This window comes from Peromyscus leucopus, chromosome 1 (genome assembly GCF_004664715.2).
Source record: "Peromyscus leucopus breed LL Stock chromosome 1, UCI_PerLeu_2.1, whole genome shotgun sequence".
NCBI classification, from domain to species: Eukaryota; Metazoa; Chordata; class Mammalia; order Rodentia; family Cricetidae; genus Peromyscus; species Peromyscus leucopus.
The window spans coordinates 21,967,417-21,973,886 of record NC_051063.1 but is presented as its reverse complement, the minus strand read 5'-3'; positions in this window follow the sequence as shown (position 1 = coordinate 21,973,886).

Here is a 6,470-nt window from a genome sequence, read left to right as displayed (position 1 = left end):
GGAGGCAGAACAAACCTTCCTCCCAGAAGCTGTTTGCTTGGGTGTTTTGATCACAGCTCTACAGGAGTAATTGACATATTCATTTTGGACATTTCTATCACTACAGAAAATTCCCTCTTGGCAAGTTTCAGTCATCCCTTGCTCCCCACTCTGGCCTGGGTATGCCACTGGTCTATTTCTAGCTCTGTCAACTTTCCATAGTAGATAATTATGCAGATATAATCATATCACATACAGCCTGGTTTCTTTCCCTTTTCACACTGTCCTTGAGATGTGCCAATGCTACAACATGTTCCCAATTATTGCTGAACAATATTCCACTGCCTGGGCATACCATATTTTGTTGATGAGTATATGGGTTCCTTTCACGTTCAGCATATTATGGACAATCCTGCAGAGAGCATCAGTGCATGTGGCATGTGGCCTTGTGTAGAAATGTTTCCCTTTTCCCACAGTCTATTGCTAAGATTCATACAATGTTTTATAACTTATAAAGGAAATCCCAACTGTTTCCAATGTGTACCTTGTTACACCAATAATTTTTCATTTTAAAATTCTATTTTCCACATTCTTATCAACACTTATATTTGTCAGTTTTAAGGAATTTGGCCACTCTGGTCACTATGGGGTGATATGGCATTATAGTATTAATTTATATTTCCCTAGTGACTGATGCTGAACATCTTTTCAAGTATGTAGTAGCCAATTTTTACTTTTTTTCGTGAAATGCCTTTTCAAATCTTCTTCTTCCCCCTTTCCATTGTATTTTGTGGTTACTTGTATTGTAAAAGCTATTTGCATGTTTTTAAATAATTGAGATTGTGGGTATTGTTTCCTATAGCCATCATTATTTTCCAAGTCTGTTACATGACTTGTCAATGTTGTCTTTCACACTGTGACTGACCTCTTTATTTTCTTGTGGATGTTTTGCAGATTATATATATAAATTTTTATGGAATAAAAATACTGATTTTTTTTTTCAGTTTATGTGTTATGTTTTGTCCAACTCAAGGTCAAGAAGGCTTTCTCCTAAGCATTTTCTGCAAGTGCTGTAGCTTTAGACTAGTAAATCCACCCTTTCTCCATTAAATCATCTAACATATTGGCTGTCTGGTTCTGCATTTTTCTTTCTTGGTGTGTGTGAATGCACAAGAGCATGCATGCATGCATGTTTGTGTGTATGCATGCATGTTTGTGTGTATGCATGCATGTTTGTGTGTGTGCATGTGGAGGTCAGAGGACAACTTTAGGTGTTGTTCCTTAGGCCCCTTCCACAGTTTTGCTTGAGACAGGGTCTCTCATTGGCCTGCAGCTTTGCCAAGTAAGCTAGACTGGGTGGCTAGCATTGCTGAAAATGCAAGCATACACTATCGTGCCTGGGTGGGTACATGATCTGAGAATCTGAACTCAGGTGTTCACACTGGTGTTCACACTTGTGAGGAAAGCACTTCCTCAATGCCCCTGGAACTGCAGGTTTAAGGCCCCCGGGACCAGTCAGAGTTCAGATGGAAGCCTCTGGAACTGACCAACATCACTAGGTCTCATTGCCTTTCTGAATTAGACAGAGACCTTGATGTGTTCTGGAGCCAAACATGCTTTTCCAGACTTATAAGATGTGTGTGCCAATGTTGTCACTGTCTATTTGACAGAAACCTGCAAAGGAAACTGACTACACAAAAGCCATCTGTTTATCATCATCATCGTCATCATTACTAACCTTCATACATGTATAAACTCTATCTTGACTGACTCCACCACTTACCTGCGCTTCCAATGCCCTGTAGGAACCCTGACTCCATCCATTCTACCTCTCAACTTCATTTCCTCCTTTTTAAAAATCAATTACTTTTTAACCTACAGCGTCAGTCCAGTTAGTGTTGGCTGTCCCTAGGTGCACGTGTGCGGGGCCATCCATGGATGTGTGAGGAACCCACCCATAACCATATCCCCAAAGAAAAGTGACTCCCCCTCCCCTTATAGCCGTCAGTTGCCAATAGCTCTTCAGCTAGGGATGAGACCTCCGGAGCCCCTCCCCACTGAATGCAGAGAGACTCCTTACTGTTCAAGTGCTGAGAATGAGCAACTCTGACGACAGCTAGAGACAGAGACGAGACATCGAGACATCGGTGTGACCCTCACCCCTAGGTTCCGGGAAATCACAGAAATGGGGTGGAGGCAATAGAAGAGCTAGAAGGTGGGGAGGACACAGTTGGGATGCTGTCCTCTGCCCGTGACATAGCTGTTGCACACATGTACCGCCGCATCTGTGGTTCGTAGCACGTGACCTCCACTGTGTCAACACGATTACAAGAGCAATCTTAAACCAAACAATGATCACACCCTAAAATGATGGGGGTGATTCTCTTCCTTCGGGAGCCATGTCTAAGGTGAGCTGTTCAGAGGATCGAGGACAAGATGTGACTGAGTAATACAAAGCACCAGGAAGAGCTGGCTTTGGGGTGCGCTGTGTTTGAGTGCTGTGCATAGAGCTTTGTGTTTATTGTCTCCTGTAACCATCATTACTCAAGAACCCTAAGCTGAGTTTCACAAAGGTAAGATAACTTTGCCAAGGCCATGCAGCCCAGAGTCTGGGTTCATACCTGAAAAGTTTGTCTATAAAACAAAACAAAAACAAATAAACAAAACCCCCTAACCATTAATATTGTAACAACAGCCTGGAGAATATATATTACTTAAAATGCCTGCAGGTGAGGCAGGCAAAATCCTTGGATAGGTGAGTTCTTCTGCATGAAGGGAAATGCAGAGGCTCTGAATTTTCTGTCCTGATGGCAATTTGGAATTTGGTCCCCTTACAGAATGGCAAGTCATTTTACATTTTGGTTCACTCTTCCTTTGAGTTTATTCCTCTTTATTTTTATGCTTATTTTAAATATTTATTTATTTGAGATAGGGTCTCACTATGTAGTCCTTGTTGCTGGAGGGCTTCTCTCCAGGTTCCACCAAGCCCCACAGTCCCACAATCTACGTATAAAATAATCACTCAGACGCTTATATTACTTACAAACTGTATGGCTGTGGCAGGCTTCTTGCTAACTGTTCTTTTATCTTAAATTAACCCATTTCTGTAAATCTATACCTTGCCACGTGGCTGGTGGCTTACCAGCGTCTTTACATGCTGCTTGTCCTGGCGGTGGCTGCAGTGTCTCTCCCCCCTTCTTCCTGTTTCCCCAATTCTCCTCTCTCCTTGTCCCCCCTATACTTCCTGTCTGGTCACTGGCCATCAATGTTCTATTTATATAGAGTGATATCCACAACAAGTCCTGGCTGTCCTGGAACTCACAGAGATCCACCTACCTCTGCCTCTCGAGTACTGAGATTAAAGGTGCACATCACCATGCTTGGCAAATTTCTTCCTCATTTTTTTTTTCCATGATAGTGAACGTTCATCTTTGCTTAGGAATGTTCTATTGAGACTTAGAGGAGAAAGTGCTCTCTCCCAGCAGCAACCACTAAGACATGCTGCACTATCTGCATTCCTTGAATGGGCTCTTGTCTGGAAAGGTGATGCTCGTGTGACACCTGACGCTCCCATCAGATTGCGTTGTCACATGGGGGTCATTCTGTTGTTCGGCTTCAACACTGAACCTATACGCTGCTCTCTGTCCATTTCTGGTCTGGCCCATGTTTAGACCATCACCTATGCTCCAACTCTATAACTTTTGCTAAACCTCTGAACTCCATGCTCAGCAGTGAATTAAATTGGAAAACTTCTCTGGAACTCTATCTTGTCCTCCTGGAAATCTCCTATGCCTCCTTCAAGCCCTCTGCCAAACTGTCCTTGCCCAGAAAGCCCTTGTTGGTACCACCTTTCCAAAAGAATTCACAGTCTTCTCATAGTATTTTTCAAAGTCTTCTAAAAGTTAGTTGAGCATTCCTAAACTCAGAAATCCAAATTCTGAAGTGCTTCAAAATCAGAAATGTTTTGGCCACTGACACGATGGCACGAGTGGAAAATTCCATGTGGCTTCATGTGACAGGTTATAATCAATCAAAATTCAGATACACTTACTAAAAGTATTATGTAAAAGTACCTTCAGGGTATACATGTAAGTTGTATATGAAAAAATAAGCAAATTCCATACTTAGACTTGGGCCTCATCCCCAAGACAACTCATTATATAAATGCAAATATTCAAAAAGCCCAAATCTAAACACTTCTCTCTCCAAGTACTGTGGATAAGGGCTATTCAACCTAAGTAGCACTATCCCATGGTACCCAATTTATTTCTGCATCTGTCTACCCAGCAGTGGCTTGAACTCTGCAAGGTTGGCATGTTGTACCTTTCATCTCTAAACAACCCCACACAGGTGGGACAGAGTAGATGCAAAATGAATGTTGATATTAATAACTAATAATTCCAGTTACTGCATGATGGGAGCTCTGTTTACACTTTTCTGGACTCCCATAACCACTGCTCTTGGTGTCTTCGTACCTTTTTCCTTCTCTTCCTGAGAATACAGCTTCTCCTTACCCCCTGATTATGTAACCCAGATAGGGTTATCAGTCTTAGTTCTCTGTTCCTTCCCACAGTAATGGCCATGACATGACATGGGCCCAACAACTAATGCTATCTTCTACCCCTGTCCAATGAGTAGGTAAGAGGGAAGAGATGTGTGTGAGCCAACCTGGACCCATCATGACTCTTCTTGGATTGTTTTTCTTTCATTCTTTGTCAAGACTCTTTATGTTAATTGATGCCTCATAGCTAGGTAAAGTTACCCTTATATGGAACCAAAATTTTGTAGGCAGTTGTCCAAATTAACATGTTCTAAGATGTCAACATTTAAAAAGCACTACAATGTATTAATTTGTACACCTATGTCAAATGATGCAGAAGTGAGGGAAACATTAAATCGGGGACTTGCAAACTCATCAGGAATGCTCCATTCATTCTGCCTGATCCTCCGTGGCCTTGGATTTCACTGACGATTGTCCCCTCCCTGGAACTCCATTCTGCTCAGGTTTCTGTGGCGATAGTGCTTGGATGAGTTTTTCTGCTTACCTCTGTCTCCACTCTGGATTTCTCTTTCTCTGGGATTTGTCCCTGGGTGAAGATGGATATTATTTTATACCTTTTAGGTCACAAAAATTTGGAAGGCTGGAATCAGCCCCTCTGATGGCCATCTTCCTCCACCTGTGGAACTCTGTCTGTTCTCAGCAGGAAGGACTGAAGCCAGGTAGACACCCAGTAGAGTGATGGAGGAATGGAGAGAGAGAGAGAGAGAGAGAGAGAGAGAGAGAGAGAGAGAGAGAGAGAGAGAATGCACGTTGGGGAGGCTCCACAGTCTTGAATCCCAAAGGTTAAGGATTTCTCTTCCATTCACTTCCAATGTCTTTCTCTATATCCCTTCACATTTAGAGAAGTCCTGCTAACTGGTACCTAAACTTGACCCCCAGGCCCTCCTCTTGCTCTTCTCAGAACACATAAGCAGTGATGGTTTAGTGCAGTGACATGCACAAGCCCAGGTCTTCAGCAAGAAAGTGAGTTTCTATGGCCGGTGATGGTTTATCCGGGACGCAGTTCCGCAAACTAGCATGGTTTGCAATCATTCTACCTTCCTGGAAAGATGTTTAAGGCTCCAATCTATGCCTTACCTCTAGCACAGCCCTCCAAGAGATCTGAATCCTTAAGAAGAATTCTTATGTTTGTATGCTGACTCAGAAAGAAAAACATTTTTTTTTCTAATTTTAGAAAAAGAAAACTAATCAATATTCTTTTTCCGTCCCTGCCTGTAAATGTCGCTGTTTGGACTGGGGACACCGTGTGGAGGCAGCTGCTATCTGCTGCCATCCTCAGCTTTGTCCTGCTTAATGGCCTTTGTACATGTACTTGTTTACATGAAGGACTGACTACATGACTAAATGTAGGACTAAAACAGCATTTTCAAAAGCATTATGTCTTTCAGAGTCTCCGAGAAAAACTTCAATTCTAGAGGATGGGGAAAATGGCAACCACTATTTCCCTTACCTATGAACACCCTTTCTAGCAAATTCTCCCTGAACCCCAGCAGTGACATTTTACATCTAACAGTGGCAAAGAAGATAAATGTTTGTGAGTGGTCCTGAGGTAAATTATCTGGGCAACATTTACTTAGCTAACTGGTATTGGATTTGGTTAATGTGAAACTTTGAAAATCCAAGGGGTGCTCATCCCAGCAGCCCTGGCCTTTCTGGCTAATCTGTTGGGCATTGGTCCACTCCTTGCCTGTCTCTACTCTTGATCGTGGGGATGACCGCCACAGTGTGTGTAGCTAGGAGGAGCTGTGACAGCCACCTTCCTAAAGGACTGTGGTTCACCTGATGACCAGCATCAAAGACGCTACTTGAGAAGACAGCACACAGACAGGAAGCAGAGGCAAGAGCTGGAGTCAGAGAGTCTTGGGAGCACCTGGATTAAGTCAAGCCCAAAGGGAGTTTCTTGGACCTTGTGTGAATATTAACTGAGGTA